This window comes from Lissotriton helveticus (genome assembly GCF_964261635.1).
Source record: "Lissotriton helveticus chromosome 1_1 unlocalized genomic scaffold, aLisHel1.1 SUPER_1_unloc_4, whole genome shotgun sequence".
Taxonomy (NCBI): domain Eukaryota; kingdom Metazoa; phylum Chordata; class Amphibia; order Caudata; family Salamandridae; genus Lissotriton; species Lissotriton helveticus.
The window spans coordinates 5,166,188-5,183,356 of record NW_027611681.1 but is presented as its reverse complement, the minus strand read 5'-3'; the positions used below and the strand labels follow the sequence as shown (position 1 = coordinate 5,183,356).

At 44.0% G+C, this 17,169-nt stretch overlaps 1 protein-coding gene across 1 annotated transcript in view; it reads right to left on the bottom strand.

Annotated features, from left to right (window-relative positions):
* LOC144806012 (uncharacterized) overlaps nucleotides 1–17,169 on the bottom strand; it is a 41,687-nt gene that overhangs the window by 21,437 nt on the left and 3,081 nt on the right. The window contains exon 3 of the mRNA XM_078672470.1: nucleotides 10,230–10,408. The gene's annotated coding sequence lies outside the window, so the exon portion shown is untranslated. The remainder of the gene's footprint in view (nucleotides 1–10,229; nucleotides 10,409–17,169) is intronic.

The following is a 17,169-nucleotide window of genomic DNA, read 5'->3' as shown; positions in this document are numbered from 1 at the left end:
CCTCTTCTGACTCCTCCATCTGAAGCTTATTCTTAATCAGTTTTACTACATATGATTTAATATCACCACCCTCTCTGCTTCCAGGTACTATCAGGATTTTCAAATTATTTTGTCTCTGGAAATTTTCTAACCTTTCGATCCTGTCCAAATTCTCTCTCTCTGCAGTCTTTAGTTTGTCTATTTCTGCGCAGTTTGCCTGTACAGTTTCCCTAAGCTCTATGACCTCCTCCTCTAATGCTGTAGTTCCGCTACTGAGGTCATCTATCTTTCTTTCCATTACCTCACAGGCCTTCTTTATCTCCAATTGATTCGACTCTGATATTTCAAACCTGTTTTTGATTTCCGCTGATAATACTGCTAAGGGTGCTCCAACAGATGAGTCCTCCTTCTGTAGGTGGTGAGGGCCCTGTGCGAGGTCTTCAGAGATAGGGACTAGGCTACATGGATTTTTAGCGGAAAGCTGATTGCCTGTGTCGGTATCAGAGTCGGTATTCATCTGAGACTTTGCTACCCCGTCTCCATGGCCCACCTTACCGGGATCATCTAGGTGGCTTTTAGGAGTTACAAGCTTGGGACAGAACTGATTATGACATTTTTGGCCCGTCGGAGCTGTTGAAGATTCCACACCATTTCAAGATTTCCTTGAGTGACTTTGTTTCATCTAGTACCTTTTCTGATGATTGGGACTTCGAGACTGTTAATAATATGATGTCAGATGTAGAAATGTCTGCAAAATTCACAAATCGTGAATATTTAGTAGGTTCATCGGATTATGAGCAAATGTATTGTTATAATCACTATGGTCATCATTTCTTGCATAAATCTGCAAATCCTACAATGTATTAACTTATAACCAATAGGAACATTGTCCTACGCCACCAAAGGGTAGCTCAAAAACATTTTATGGCAAATTTCCATACTTTTCAGGTTTTAATGTTTCAAATCCAGAATCATTTTACTTTAAAAATGTTAATAAGACAGGAATGAAAAGTATGTTGAAATATACCAAGCAAATTTATTATGCGGCCTTTTATGCTCACCTGTCTTCACTAGATTTTGACTTTTGGAAAGACAACATTAAGACAAAAACTGTCTGGGGCACAAAAGACTGGCAAGTGCAGGGATTGGAAGCCTTATTTAGAGCCTGCATCATCCCAGAGGAAATAATGTTTTTGAATGACACTGTCCAGCAGACGTCTTGTCTTTTGTTAGCCAAGATAAAAAACTTGAACAAATAATCCATACCTACACCTACACCTGATAGGAACAACACTACAGTGGGGGAGGTCGACGTACATACTATTTTGCTTCATAACAGAACAGATCCTGATTGGAAAAAATGGTTAATCTGGCCCACAAACACCTGTCAAGATAGATCTCTGAAAAAGACACAAGGGTTCACATTCACTAGGCCAGATCCAAGATATGTTCAGAGACAGCATCCAGGAATAGTAACATCATACAGTGTAGGGAAACTGTGCCTTGAGTGGCTACACAAATCTACACTAAAGGAAGTAAAACAACACTTCTCTTTACTTAAAGATGGTGCTGATCTGAGGGACTCCTTACAAGTACCTACTAAACCGCGTCATAAACGTTTTATATATGCCGGTATCTATGCATTGTATAATGAAGCATGGAAGATTACACAAGCAGAGACTGCAGAACGAATACGAGAAATTGATCGTATTAATTTAGAGAAATCTCTCTCTGTAGTTGACAATGGGTTAACGGCTCTGTCATCCAGGATATATTCTTTGGACAGCATAGCATCCTCTGCCATAGACATAATAGAACAGGACTTGGTCATGTTGCAACATGGTCAGTCGCAACTACGTTCTATAATGCTATGAGGCTGGACGTTACAAAACCTACATTCAGGCTATGTGCCTTGGCGCCTAATCAACACCACGTCACTGTTTTCAGAATTTAATCTCACTGATAGATCAATCTGGCACAGAGGGGAGCAGACTATATGGGGCTGCGCATTGAAAAACTGGAAAGATTGCCATTAACTGTCGCTGAAAGACCAGCCACAGAATGGATAATACACTGAACAATCACTCTGCCTATTACAATTTTCCATTTTCAGTATTGCTTAAAACATATACCAGCAGGCACATATGAAAGGTTGGGTAAAGAATACATCAAGACATCCTGGTACTTACCATATACACACAGATGTTGGAGTGGGGGGAAATAAGTGTTTCTTAGTGGTAAAAATTGTGAAAACGCACTAAGCGGTTCTCTCCTTTGCCAGGGTATTAATTTACACAGGGCCTGCAATGGTTCCTCTAACAACTTATCCTGCCACCTGCAAGGTTCACCAGCTGCAGTGATTGATCCAATTTTTGGACAGCTTTCTAATGGAAGTTACCTCATGTTGAATGATCACAGCTGCTGTGGCATGTTGCCAGGTTTGCCCTATCTCGTAACTGTGTCAGCCAGGGTCACTTGCTGTATGCAAGTATTGTTTCCAAAAACCAAGACAGACTGGGAGTCACAACTTTGGCCTTCACTGAACATCTCTTCTATACGAATTGATACTTTAAGCAGAATGAAAGCCATTCTTTTGCAAAAAACGGTGTCATTGACCTCGGCCAAAGAGACGTATGATCTACAAGTCGCAAGGACTTCTGCAGAGATACATGCCCTTTTAACAACAAATTGCCCTATACAGTTCTCAGAAATGTTAAGTCGTATCTTAAACATGTCTGATACGAGAGGTATTGTACAAGTATTTAAGACAGTTTTTTTCGGGACTGTTAGCACCTTTTGAAGCAGTCCTAGGCATATTTCCAAACTTCGTGCACTCTGTGTTTGGCGGACTGCCTCTCGTTCTGGGACTCGCAGCAGGGATACTATTTTTGCTGCTACTGCTCCGATATGGCAATCCAAATAACCAGCGATACCCAGTTCACTGTGGAGAACACTCTACTGGTGATGAAGTGTTGTGAGCGCATAGTCCAAATTTTGGGATTAACTCGTTTAAAAGAATTGAATACTACATGGTTTATGTCATTTAGACCAATCTGGCAAGATTGCATCTTACTTGTTCTACGATACCTGCTATGCGGAGAAAAATGCGTGTTAGACATCTGTCTCTAGCTCCCATTAGTCCTGCCAACGGATGCTGATATTTTGCTTGGACCAGTAACGGCTCATGCACTGTGTTGTTCCCAACGGCTACCAATCCTGATGACTGCAAAAAACACAGTTGATGGACAGAATGTAGAACAATGTAATACATTCACCCCAGTACAAGGATCTGGGCCTAAATCCATCGTTTTTTGCACTCCACACCACCCTGGGTTAGACACTGGCTATATGCAAATCAGCTCTGACCCTGTGCCTCATGGGAACAGTCCAGTCCGAACTACCAAGCCATGTCTTTCCCAGACCGGAATCAAGCATCCAAGGACCGGTTTCTGGCTATCAGCCTTCATCAGCCTGGATAGCTTGACTCCAGTGGTGTGGAGAGCCTGGGACTCACGTCTGAGCATACCCAGCCCACTCGGGGTGAAAATTGCAAAAAACACAGTTGATGGACAGAATGTAGAACAATGTCATACATTCACCCCAGTACAAGGATCTGGGCCTAAATCCATCGTTTTTTTGCACTCCACACCACCCTGGGTTAGACACTGGCTATATGCAAATCAGCTCTGACCCTGTGCCTCATGGGAACAGTCCAGTCCGAACTACCAAGCCATGTCTTTCCCAGACCGGAATCAAGCATCCAAGGACCGGTTTCTGGCTATCAGCCATCATCAGCCTGGATAGCTTGACTCCAGTGGTGTGGAGAGCCTGGGACTCACGTCTGAGCATACCCAGCCCACTCGGGGTGAAAATTGCAAAAAACACAGTTGATGGACAGAATGTAGAACAATGTCATACATTCACCCCAGTACAAGGATCTGGGCCTAAATCCATCGTTTTTTTGCACTCCACACCACCCTGGGTTAGACACTGGCAATATGCAAATCAGCTCTGACTCTGTGCCTCATGGGAACAGTCCAGTCCGAACTACCAAGCCATGTCTTTCCCAGACCGGAATCAAGCATCCAAGGACCGGTTTCTGGCTATCAGCCTTCATCAGCCTGGATAGCTTGACTCCAGTGGTGTGGAGAGCCTGGGACTCACGTCTGAGCATACCCAGCCCACTCGGGGTGAAAATTGCAAAAAACACAGTTGATGGACAGAATGTAGAACAATGTCATACATTCACCCCATTACAAGGATCTGGGCCTAAATCCATCGTTTTTTTGCACTCCACACCACCCTGGGTTAGACACTGGCTATATGCAGATCAGCTATGACCCTGTGCCTCATGGGAACAGTCCAGTCCGAACTACCAATCCTGATGACAGCATTCATTGAGATCTCACAGATGCACCATGCTACTGCTGAGGTACGAGACGAAAGCGGCACACAGGTTCCTTCAAATTCAAACATAGCTAATGCTACCAACGCGGACGGCGATGCTTCACATCTATGTGCGATTGATCTACTTAACGAGGTAATCCAACTTTCACCTACAATGGTAGACAAATTCTTTACAGACTTAGAAGACTTGATATTTCCCCAAACAATAACACTGACTTTTGATTTGGCACACAGTGTCTGAGAGACTCTGAATTCGACCTTCATTTTTAGTTTTTTCAAAACAAAGTTTCTAACTTTGGAACTCTTTTTTCTATGATTAATTTTTGTTTTTCCAAATTTGTAATTTTTCATTTTTTGGCACAAAGTAATCTGCTTAAAGTAGAACTATTCATAGAGAACCAGAATTCTTTGAAAAATCTTCCAAGTAAGACAATATTTGGTCTCGACTTTTTCTTCTGTATTTAAGAGCCATTTCATAAATGTATTTTTGTGATTCATTCGGGTAGCATTTTCAAGTATCAAATGATCTGCTTTGAATGAAACATTGCTTCAAATGCGTACAGCACAAATGCTTTTTTTTGTGTACAACCAATTCTAATGCATTTTTAATGTATTTTGGGTGGGTTTTTAACATATCATGTTTAGATATGTTTTTATTTGTTTAGAACTTAGTATTGTCGTACTTAAGAAAGTGGAGTGGGTGTTGTGTGGTGTTTTAGGCCCTGAGTGAATTTTCCTGAGTCATGACCTTATATAGGTACAATTCACATTGCCCTTATATAGGCATAGAAATAAAGCCCTTATTTAGGCAAAGCCCATGCTACTCAAATACAGGCATGGCTACTTCCACCCGTACCAAACGTCACAACGATTTGCTTGAATATTGATTTCTCTAAGAACTCAGTTACTTACAATGAACAACTATTCCCCAGGGGTTCATTATGACGTTCATATGCCCGACTTTACGTCAAACTATGGCATTCCTAAACACCTTCAAGGTATAAATATACCTTCACTTGCTGTGGCAAACTACGGTGGTTTGGAGCTGTTCGTCTATCTACTTGCCCGACGCAGCTCGCTACAGCAAGTGCCGAAGGACGCCGACTCTCCAGCTGACGCACTGATCAGGAAGCTGCCCTGCTCCTGATGAGAATCCAGCTCCAGTGTTTCTGGCTCCCCTTGCGGGATGTTGGGAAATCGAGTCCCGAGGCTGAGATACCAGACATCCTTCATTCTAACCAAGGTATGGAGCTGATTAGAACCTAGAGGAACCTTTGGTAGAGTCTTGGCAAAGAAAACTAAAACCTATGCTACACAATACCTACTTCTTCAAGCGTACTAGACTTAGGTTAGGTACATTGGGGTAGGCGTATTTTAGAAGCACCAGGGAGTATTTTAGCCTGTGTATTTATGTATGTATTTTTATATGGCTTAGAAACCATATAATGCTCTTACAGTATTATTGTATATTACTATTTACGCTGTACGCATTATACTTTGAAGTCTGCTTAACGATTGTAGCAGTTCACTTCTCTTGCATGAGAAAGAAGACTGTTCAATAAACCTTTTATTGAAAAAGCCTGTCTCTCTATTTCTCTGCAACTCTGTAGAAACTAAGCATGCACGATTGACTGAGTGAAATACTTATCTATTGTTTCCGCGACTCTAAGAGATATATTCTTATTCTTGGGAAACAAAGTTGTCATGTTTATGCGGTTGTCAGAAACTAATCCCTTCTTGTGTATTCGAGAAAGTTTCTAGTGACCTCTGAGTTCGCTGGCACACACACAATTAAGTTTAGTATATTCGATAGAGGCCTAGTTGACCTAAGTCCTACGTTAAATCTATAGGATATATTATTCCAATGAGCAGAGCCTATTGGGAATATAGGAACTACACTACAGGACAACATGGATTTGTCTCAGTTAACCCTTTTAGTATGGAAGCTAACCGAAGAAATGCAGGAACTAAGGTAGGAAAACCAGGCCCTTAGACAAGAGCTGGATAGAACCCGAAGAGAATTTACTAATTGGAGAGACTCACAACCAGGAGAAAACAAACCTATCATTGCTCCCGGTAAATTTGGTCCCTCATCTGTTTTTAGGGCTCGCCCCTTTTCTATTTCGCAGAAATAGAAAACAGGGTCGTGAGCCCTTATGTCGCTGATCTGCATCTTTCCCCAAAGGCTCTATTGAGGCAGCTGATTGGCTCTCTTCAAGCCGGATTCCTAACAGCTCACGAGAAATAGAATTACGTGACAAGCTCCTCGTGCACGAGCTTGCCTGAGCCTTCTGCCTATCAGCCTGCCAGTTCTCCTCCCCTAATTATTCACTTCACTTATTCATGGCCGTGACTCTGGCTCTTCAAAGGCTCTGCCCTCCCCACCCCCGCCTGCACTTCACGTGCCCCTGTCGCTTTATCTGCTTGCCTTCTGTCCCTTAATCTCCCTGTGACTCCCCCTCACCTCTCCCACTCCACTGTTTCAGGCCTCCACCATTTGCTCAGGACATTGCTTGTTTTTTTTGTCCCCTCTTGGAACAGACCTCGCCCGACCCCCTCCCTGTTCTCACAGTGCCCGCCTCCCTGCCCCCAACACAAAATACCTCCAGATGATGAAAGGCCCCTGCATGCTACCAAGGTCTCTCTCCTGTAGGCACCCCCCCCCCTTCCCCCTCCGAACAACCCCCTGCCCGTGGAGGTGCCTTCACCTGACTATGGAAGTGCCTTCATAGTGCGTTCTTTCTTGTTGTTGGAATGTTTACCATTTATTGCAGTATTATCCTTGTTTCCTGATGCTGAGCATTAGCAAAACACATTTTTTTTCTCTCCTTGCTGACGCTGTTTAAGGGCTGCAGTAATTGGTCTCTGTGTGGCCATGACACTGAGTAATGAGGGCAGAGTGGCCACGTCCATTTCACCTACACTAACTTGTTTGCATTTTTCTCCTGTGTTCCGTGAATTCATTTTAATCTAGCGCTTAATGCTGCGCTCAATCTGTTTCTAAGCTCCCAGACGCCTGGCAGTTCGGAGTATTCACAAGAAATATGTACAGATGTCAGTCGTTCACTTCTTTACATGAGTTGACTAGATTTGCACATGTTGCCAATACACAAACTTGAATAGAACAGCGCGATCCGATAACCCCCTTGGGCCTGGGTATGTTCAATACTCAAACAGCAACAGAAGTACGTATGGCAGTTTACACAAATCCTATACTTTCAGACATACATCTTGCTCAGCACACGTTGCGTTTAATTGTTTACATGTGCTGAACATTTCAAACTTTATTATTTTCAACAAGGAATGAATGTCCTTTACTCCAGCTTTTTTGCGATGCCTATATTTGTGTGAATCAAGTCCCGGATGGGGAACGACCGGCGTCCTGTGAATAGCCACAGGTGTGACTTGTGTGTCTACGTCACACCGTATTGTGCCTGGCCACGCCCTTGAAATCCACACTGTGTATTGGTAAAATGCAGCATGAACCTATCCTTGGGAGCAGCGGCGTGCATGGTGTAATGTGGTGGGTGGGGGGTTGGTTACAATACTAGATCATGCACATCAAGGGGCGTTACACCTCTGAAAGTAGAATTGTATAACATATGACATATATAGAATGACGTAACCGTATGCATATTTACAGTCATTGTCTCAAAGAAATGTAGTAAATTGTCAAGAATCACACATTTATTAGTCAATTGTTGCAGCTGAGATTTCAACCCAGGTTGCAAGGTTCCAAAGTCGCCCTCTAGCCGCTATACCACGCGTACATCCTTTCCCCTTTCATTACATCTGTGGCTAAAACACTTGGCTGTCGCGTTTGTAATTACCATCTCCAAATGGAATTGCTCAGTGCATTCCAAACTACTGATGTGATGTTTGCACTTAAACGTTCCTTGTGCTTTCACAAAAACCTTGCTGTGAGGCCCAGGAACACACACTGGTCTGTCCCTGAAACCAGGTCTAGAATTTGGATTAAAAAGTAGACAGTTTAGCCAGTGCACACGCACTCCTCCCCTCCCCTTTAATTCCTCCCGTCCCCTCTACTCCTCTTTAATTCCTTCTCTTCTAGCTCTCGCTTCCATTTCTTCCTTTTCGGTTCATTCTTTTACATCTCTTGAATTTTTCTTCTCTCCTCCTGTCGGCCCTTTCTTCTAGCAATTCATTCCCTTCCATTCCTCCACCTGTTATTTTTAATATTAACCCCTTCCATGCTCATGACGGAACGGTTCCGTCATCAGCGTCGGTGCTCCGGTGCTGATGACAAAACATTTCCGTCATGAGTCAATGTGATTTATGACCCTTCAGCACTGCAGCGAAATTTGCGCAGCACTGAAGAGGTTAATATTAATACATCTAAGTCATGTAAATACAACACATATTGCATTACAAATGCTATAGGTGTCTGTTTGCAAAAGTTAACACTATTGGCATTGTAAATGACAAAGTTATTAATTTCGCTATTTTCAAAACAAAAACATAAATAAAAAATGTGTCATTTACAATACTAATACCTCTAACTTTACTAATGCGAGCCCTATTGCATTGCAAATGCTTGTTTCCCCTAGTACATAAGGCCCTAACAATGATCAGAACCTGCAAGTCACCGTGGTAACTCCAATCCCAGTTCCCTTGGCAAACCCGGAACGATTTACTGGTGGTAGTAGTCATTTTACTACTTTTATGAGCCAATGCCAGTTACACTTTTTATGTATACCGCAGGTTTTTTCCACCGACACCTCCAAGATAGCTTTCATCATCTCTTATTTAGGAGGCGTATCGCCCACCTGGGCTATGCCTTTGGTTGACACAAATAATACTTTATTGCACAATCTAGCTGCTTTTAAAACAGCTATGTCCAGTTTACTTGCCAAACATGTTTTTATTCAAGCATCCGATAACAAGCTTTTAAATCTACGCCAGGGGTCCAAGGATCTTTAACCTATGTAACAAATTTCAACAGATTGTTATCAGAAACACACTGGCCGGAGGAGAAAAGAATATCTTTATTCTATCGGGCCTTAGAGATGAATTAAAAGATTCTTTGGCACACATTGTTAATTTGCCTGAGGACTACGCAGAATTTTTAGATCTAGTGGTTAAGTTAGATCACAGATTGGGAGAGCAAAATAGTGAAAGACCCAGAAGTAATTTAAGAACTTGGCATTTTAGAGTTGAGAAAAAAGAAACAGAAGAAAAGAACACACACGTGGAACCAATGCAGATTGGTGGTCTGTTTATCAGTCGATAAACACAAAACATCAGCACCACCCTATAAAGTAGGGGCTCTCGTCTGGTTATCATCCAGAAATATCAAGATTGAAGGCCCCAAGAAACTAAAACCTAGGTTAATTGGCCCCTTTCCCATAAATAACATTTTGAATCCAGTTTCAATGAGATTAACTTTGCCCTCTGAATATGCCATCCACCTAGTTTTTCATGTATCTTTGCTCAAACCACATGATCCCTCCACACGAAAAGACAACCCTCCTCCACCTGTTGTAGTTGGAGACAATATTGCATATGAAGTAAATCGCATTATAGATGCAAAACGTATACATGGTCGATTACAGTATTTAATTGACTGGAAGGGTTATAATGTGTCAGAAAATCCTGGGAACCAGAAACACATGCACATACTCCAAGATTGGTCAGATCTTTCCATGCCTTGCATCCGGAAAAACCCTGTCACATACGGTCTTGGCATGTACACGTGAATTACCTGGGAAAGATCTAAGGACCAAATCACCTTCACATGCACACGTGAGAAAACCTGAGACCCAAAGCTATTTAAACTCCACCTACTTGGTTTCCGATGCTTCGCTTCGTGCCTAAACACTCACCTGACTCCGGACCTGGGTGGCAGATCATCTGAAGCTTTTCAGCGCTCCACCCTGCTTCCTTCCCTGTCTTCACTCAGTGTCTTAGGCTGTGTTCTTGCTGTTCGGAGCACATTTCAGACGTTCCTTCCTGTTTCTGAATTTCCGGGTCCAAATCCTCTCCCAGCATGGTTTCCGATTTCCTGCAAAAGAGAAAAGAAAAGAGATTCAACAAAGGGTTGCCCAGCAACACCTCGCTCTGAATGGTAAAGCGTTAGCATGCTTGAACACATACCAGTAAGAATTTAAACTTTATCAGAACTGTGGCAGAGACCTCTTGACCTTCTATAAATCAAGAGAACGTTTTGAAACTCTTTCTGAAACAATCCAAGGACTTTATGGACATTGAGTAAGTGAAGAACGTTAAAGTAAAACGGACATTTGTGTAAATACCTTGAGTCTGATTAGAAGACTGAAAGGGAACAGAGAGCTTGATTGCTATTATCATTTATGTATATTTAATGTGAAATTACGGAGCAAATATTGTAAAGGAAATCAGTAACTCTTGTGATAATTTGAGCAATCACAGATTATTAGTGCACCTGTAGTGTTTTTTTTGTTTATTCTTTCTTTTAGTTTCAAGAATCCTTTTGAGAAATGGTCAAGGGTAATTCAGGTATACCCAATTAAGAGTTCCAAAGCAGATGTTTGACCTAAAGAAGTGATTTAGGATGTTCAGATTAATCGGGTACATTTATCAGATTATACACGAGGTGAAAACTGAAGCCCAGTAACAATTTGCCTTTCTCGAGAGACATTCTACACCACTGAATTGTCAAGTCGGTCTACAAGAATCCAGTGTGTCTTCTCTTTTCTCTCGTCCCTATTCCCCTCCCTCCCCCGGGGTTCGATCAGGGCGGCAAGTGAATCTTATCCTTGCCTCTCTGGTGGAGTTCAGAGGGAGTTTGGTAATAGCAGCATCAAGGAAGGAACAAACCGGAGTACAGGTGGGTGAATTCATGACACCCTGGGCCCCGGGGACCACCACCTCCAAGGGGCTTTGTACTCGTTGGGAGGGGGGCCGCGCAGCCCCCATTCTAGAGCCCTTGATGGCCTGGGGACCATCACCCCCTAGAGCCATCTGCAATGTCTCCCGCTATGCCATAGCAAACTCTACTTTGCTTCTTGGAAGCGAGAGCAGGAAACTTGCTCTCGCTTCCAAGAAGCAAAGCAGAATTGCTTTTGGGCAAAGGGAGCTGCATGTTAGCAGCTCCCCTTGCCCAAAAGCAATTATGGCTCCCGCAGGAGGCAAGGAGCCGGCAGGGACCGTGGGGCATTGGGGCTCCCTCCAAATTAAGGGTCAGCCCCTGGGGATGGGGTCCCTGAGGCCAGAAATTGCATGGGAGGGGGGCACAAAGCCCCCTCTTCTTTAGTTTAGATTTTTTTTAAATGGAAGGGCAGCCCTGGGGGATGTGGTTCCGGGACTAGAGGTGGCCCAGGGGAGTGAGGCCACGCTGCCCCCTCCCGGCAATTTTTTTTTTACACAAGGCCAGGTCCTGGGGGATTGGGTCCCCGGGGTCACAAGTGACCTAGGGGACCCCCTCCCTGCAAAAAAATAAATAAAACAAGGCCAGGCCCCCTTCCTATTTTTTTTAAATGCTCAGGCCCTGGGAGATGAGATCCCCAGGGCCCAAAAATTGTTAAGAGAAGGCGGGCCACACAGCCCCCTCCTAAAAAACGAAAAAGAAAACCTAACCTGGATCTCGCCGGAAGCCCCGCCCCCTCCCTGCACCACTTGAAAACACACCTTCTGGCGTGTTTTGGGTTGGGGATGAAGTCCCCTCGCATCTTATGGGTCCTTAAGGGCCAACTAGCCCACCAGGTACCTCCAGCAAGCACCACACAGTGGGATTGCTGAAAGGTGGTACGAGGCCACACCTTTGTTTACACCACTTTGCAAACGCGCCTTGTGGCGCATTGCTGATGGGGCAATGAGGTTCTGTTGTGTCCTGAGGCCCTCAGGACTAAAGTTTACAAACCATTCTCAATGTTGCCATCGAAAAGGGTACCATCAGCAACGAAGACAGAAACTACCTCACCAAATCCAATCTTGCAATACCCTACATTTACATGATACCTAAGATTCACAAACATGCAACCATACCTCCGTTTAGACCGATTGTCTCTACCATCAATTCATTACATGAACCGATTGGAAGAATCTGGACAAACATTTACAGCCCTTGGTACAATCCATGAGTACATACATCAGAGAGACCACTGACTTTTTAAACATCTTAGAAACCATCCAGGACTATATATATCTATACCCCATGACAAAGGCATGGAGGGAGTTGAATCTTTTCTCCTGACCACAGACAAACCTGATGACCACGACTGCTCTGCACGTGACTTAAGTGATGCCTCAGAGGTCAGAACCCGTAGGTCTATCTCTTCAACACCTTCTACCTTACAAGAAAAGAGGATATAAAACGGAAACACAGTCTGTTGTTTTAGACAAAACTATAGATGCTAAATAGCTGGAACTACATTTACTGACTCCTCTTTGATAACGGAGTGATTTCACACCCCATACAATCTCTCTGATCCTTATAAAAATGTACATATTCGCACTTTAGTTTAACTGCTGTTAAAATTAGTCTGAAAAATGCAGCTTTTTATCCCATTTCCAGTTAATAAGATTTGCACTGGAAATGGCGACTAATCTCCTGAAAAAAATGACATCCCGCCGCCAACCCCCACAGCATCCCCCCGCCCCCTCAAGGCCAACCTCACCACTCTCAAACTTCACCAGCCGCCACTGCACTCTGGAAGCCCATAGTTGGGGGGCAAGGACAGGCAGCAGAACAGGGGTGTAGTTACAAGGAGTTGGACTCACAAGAGGAAGAGTCATGAAAGGCGGAGTCTGACAGTCGAAATACACATCTAGGGCCAGATGTACCATAATTTTTCAACCCTTTTGCGACTTCAAAAACTGGTAGTGGTATGTACCAACGCTATTTTGCGAGTCACACACTCGCTATTAGGAAGGGGCGTGCCAAGAGCGTCACTTCCTAATACCATTGTTTACACTCGCAGTTTACAACATTCACAAACGGGAAGGGGTCCCGAGGGGACACTTTCCCATTTGTGAATGGGTGCGAAAATATTTTTTAAGAGAAGGCAGTGGTCCCAATTTAGGTAATCGCAATTTGCGAATCCCTTTTGCAAATGAAAGAAGCCTTTCCTAAATGCGAACTGTGCATTTAGGAAAGGCTAATTACCATCAACTTCAAGTTGATGGTAACCATGTGCAAACTGTGAAAAATGTACAAAAATGCATTGTTCAAAGTGCCATGTAGCGGCATGTGGGTGCTTTACAAGTACACACTTCTCTTTTGGGGGTAGTAATTCGGGGGGGGGGAGGCTTAGGCCCCTAGGCACCCTTGGCTTTGCATTCGCTGATTGCGATTACCAATTTGGTAATTGCAAATTAGCAAATGCAAAACCCTTCATTCCTATGGGTTTTTAGGGCTATAGGAATGAATGAAGTCATATTACCTAATAGCGATTCGCTATTTACAGAATCGCTATTAGGTAATGTTAAGGAATCGCAAAATAATTTGCAATTCCTAAATAAATTGCATTTTGAGATTCCAAAATAGCGATTCGGTAAAATTCGCTATTTCAGAATAAAAACATTTAAAATCCAAATCACATGTGACCAGAAAAAAAAAGAATCAATGTTACAAAATCAATTTCATAGGCATATAAAAACCCCAATAGCCAATTGCACGAATATAGATAAAAGGACTACCACGTTAGGGGTATTTTCAAGAAAGGCAGCAAGGCAGCAAAAAGGAAAGCAATGATCATATGTGTACAGTTGATGCTTATGTAGCATTTATCATAGGGTACCTTTTTTGTCTGAGACGAACGGCTGCTACTAAGAAGCTTGCAATATTAAATATCTCCCATGGATCAATCAACATTTGGAGTTAAATTAAAGCAGGTTTAACCTGTACAAAACATTTTTTCTCTTAAAATAGGAACTAAGAACTTCCTGCGAATCACAGTATAATGGTCGCAAAACATTATAAAATGCATAGTATCCTGTGGTGAGAATTTGTCACAGGTACACGGACTCAAATCTTCTTGCCTACTCCATCCTTGGGAATTACCTAAAAAGAAGTGAATTAGGTTAAAACAGAACCTAGTTAAAAGCAAACGGTGGAAGGGTTTAGTAACAATTCTCAGGTAAGGTTCAGTCCGAGGGGAGGTTTTTAACCAAAAATAAGCCTTTACTGATGGTTTCAGTAGCTCCCGCTCCTCACGCTCCACCGACTGGAAATTCAAGAATTGGGTTTTAATCCAAGTCAGGTCCTCTTTTTTTATCATATCCGGTGAATTAAAAAGAACTGGGCGCCCCAATTTTAACATGCTGTGCTTAACGTAATAACGCCACGGGATACTACTAGCTTTAGTCCCTAATAATCTGATGGTTAAATGTTGAGTCTAGATTAAGCCAGGTCTGACACATACATTACCCCTAGCAGAATGGACAGAGAATGGTGACCATACGCGTTTGTTAAAGCTCAGAGAGCGGGGAACGTCGTATATGCTCGGAGAGGTTATTAAGAAATTCATTGACGTTCCATTAGTGGCATGTGAATTAAAAGAAAGTAATGAAGTGAGATTTCCTGGACATTTGCTTGTTCGTCATGAACTGGGTTCTGAATGCAGGGCACCTGGACTTTGCTCTACAAGTTTCCTCACCCTTGTCCTGAGGAGGCCAAGAAGGATATAAAGGCTGATAAGTGTCAATTCTTGATGGATAACAAAAATTGAAGTTAATTGGGGGACTGATAAGAATGTATGCAAAAATGTATTTTCAACTTTCTGGACCCCCACCATATACTTATAATCCCAGATGGGTAATGTGACTGCTATAAAGAATGTGTGCCATGCAGACAGTGTTGCCTCCCCCATTGGGGAGTGGGGGCGTCGCCCCCCCCTGCTTTCTTGGCGTGCGAGAAAGCAGAAACATAATGGTATTAAGTTTCATTTTATGTTTCTGCCTTCTTGTACGGCGAGAAAGCAGAAGTGCCTTTTTGGGGTGGGCAGTCCTGCTCCAGGGCAGGGGGGAGTGGCTTGCCCACTGTTGTGCATGCTGAGTGTTTGATCGGCTCCAGGGCCGACCAAACAGTCAGTACGTACAACAGTGGGCAAGCCACTCCCCCCTGCCCTGGAGCAGGACCGCCCACTCTCTCCTTTTTCTCTATTAGGCTGGTGCAGCGGCCTACAATGGAGAAAATGGCCCGGGTGGGGCGTGCTCCAATGCGCCTCACCACTTGTGATTGGTGGAGCCTGGAGGGGAGGGACGCTGCCTTTGCTGATGACGAGAGCTGCAGGCACAGAAAACGCAGGATGGCGGGAGCGGGAGCCGGGACCCATCCAGAAGCGGGACGGTAAGTTTTATGTAATATATTTTTTTTAATTAAATGAACCCCTCCCCCCTCCGTGACGACCCAATTTCCACCCCCCCCACCCGCCCGTCATGCGGGCCGCGTCTGGAAGTACATCTAGAAGGCCTTACATCATAATTAAGTCGTTTAATGTGACTAAACAACAATGGCCTCGAGGAAACCCTCCACGCGGTAGCTACTAAAGATGGTAATTCACTCTGGGGCTCAAGCATGGAGGCAGGGATAAAGAATCTGAAGCGATAATTCTGTATCCATGAAAAATAATGTTGTAGAGGGTGTGACATTTACACGTCTTAAGATATGCAGAAATGTGGACAGGTTGTAGGTATTTACACTGCATTTGTCTGTACCTTCCCCGTGCATCGTCCAGGCCAGGCCCCCTACGAGCCTTCATGGCCCCCAGGTAGAGTCCAGGCACTGGGCCAGCTGCATAGAATGCCGCGCTCACCTGTCACAGCTGCATTATGTGACAACTGATATCTGTAGAAGGGCAGTAGACGGTGCTTTCCTGCCTGCCACCCCATGGGCTTCTCTCGCCCCTGCTGCTAGGATCAGGATTCAGCTAATGAGCAGGGCGAGCAGAATATTCCCAGAGAGGCACCTAGCGCCCACTTAATTAATAATTAAAAGCTCGGGTCCACCGGGAGCTGAATTCCAAAGACGGCGAGGCACAAACACCGTGTGGGAAAGCTGCATGGATAAGTGAAAATAAATATTTGAAGGGAACAGAAAGGTGTGGGTCACTCAAGGTGTGCCCAGCCTGCGTAAAGTTGTGACCCTGCCGTGTGGTTAAACACACAGCACTGCCCGCCGCTGCAGGTGTAAAGGCTGGGGAGAGGCCTAGAACAGAAGGGGAGCTTTGATTTGTTAACAAAAGAAAGAGGGCGGTGACCCGTGGGCCTGCTATTTACCTAACTTTGTCTGCCACGGCCTTAGAGTTCATGGTGGCCCACCACGGGGACTAGTTCTTTTAAAGTACTAGTCCCCGGCGCGGGTGTACAACCATCCCTTCGAGCTCATCATGGCAGTGAGTGAAATCAACTTTTGGTTACATTCAGAATGCCCGGTGCAGAAAGAGCTGTGAGTGTGTGTGATAGAGGTGAAGGCCACGTGGACTCTGTGCTGAACGACGAGCACACAGGGGAATGAGCAGCCTGGAAGGGCATTGTTCACCATGCTGGTGTCCAGCGAGATTCCTACTAATGACCGGTTTACCCAGTGCAATATAATACGCAATGGAGCCGTGTCGCATTAAAAGCAATCCTTCCTCGTTTAATGTTTTTTGGCAACTTAACTTTTCTTATGACGAGAGTATCAAGTCTGCTTTGACAATTTAACTTGCGTTTTTCTTAGACCGCGTACATTGTCAGGGCACTCTTAATTTCCATGCATGTTGGACAGTCCTGGCATGGATTCGTCGTTTTAATAGTTGGTGGGTGTAATCAATGGATGGTGCACGGACATGATAAAATAGTATT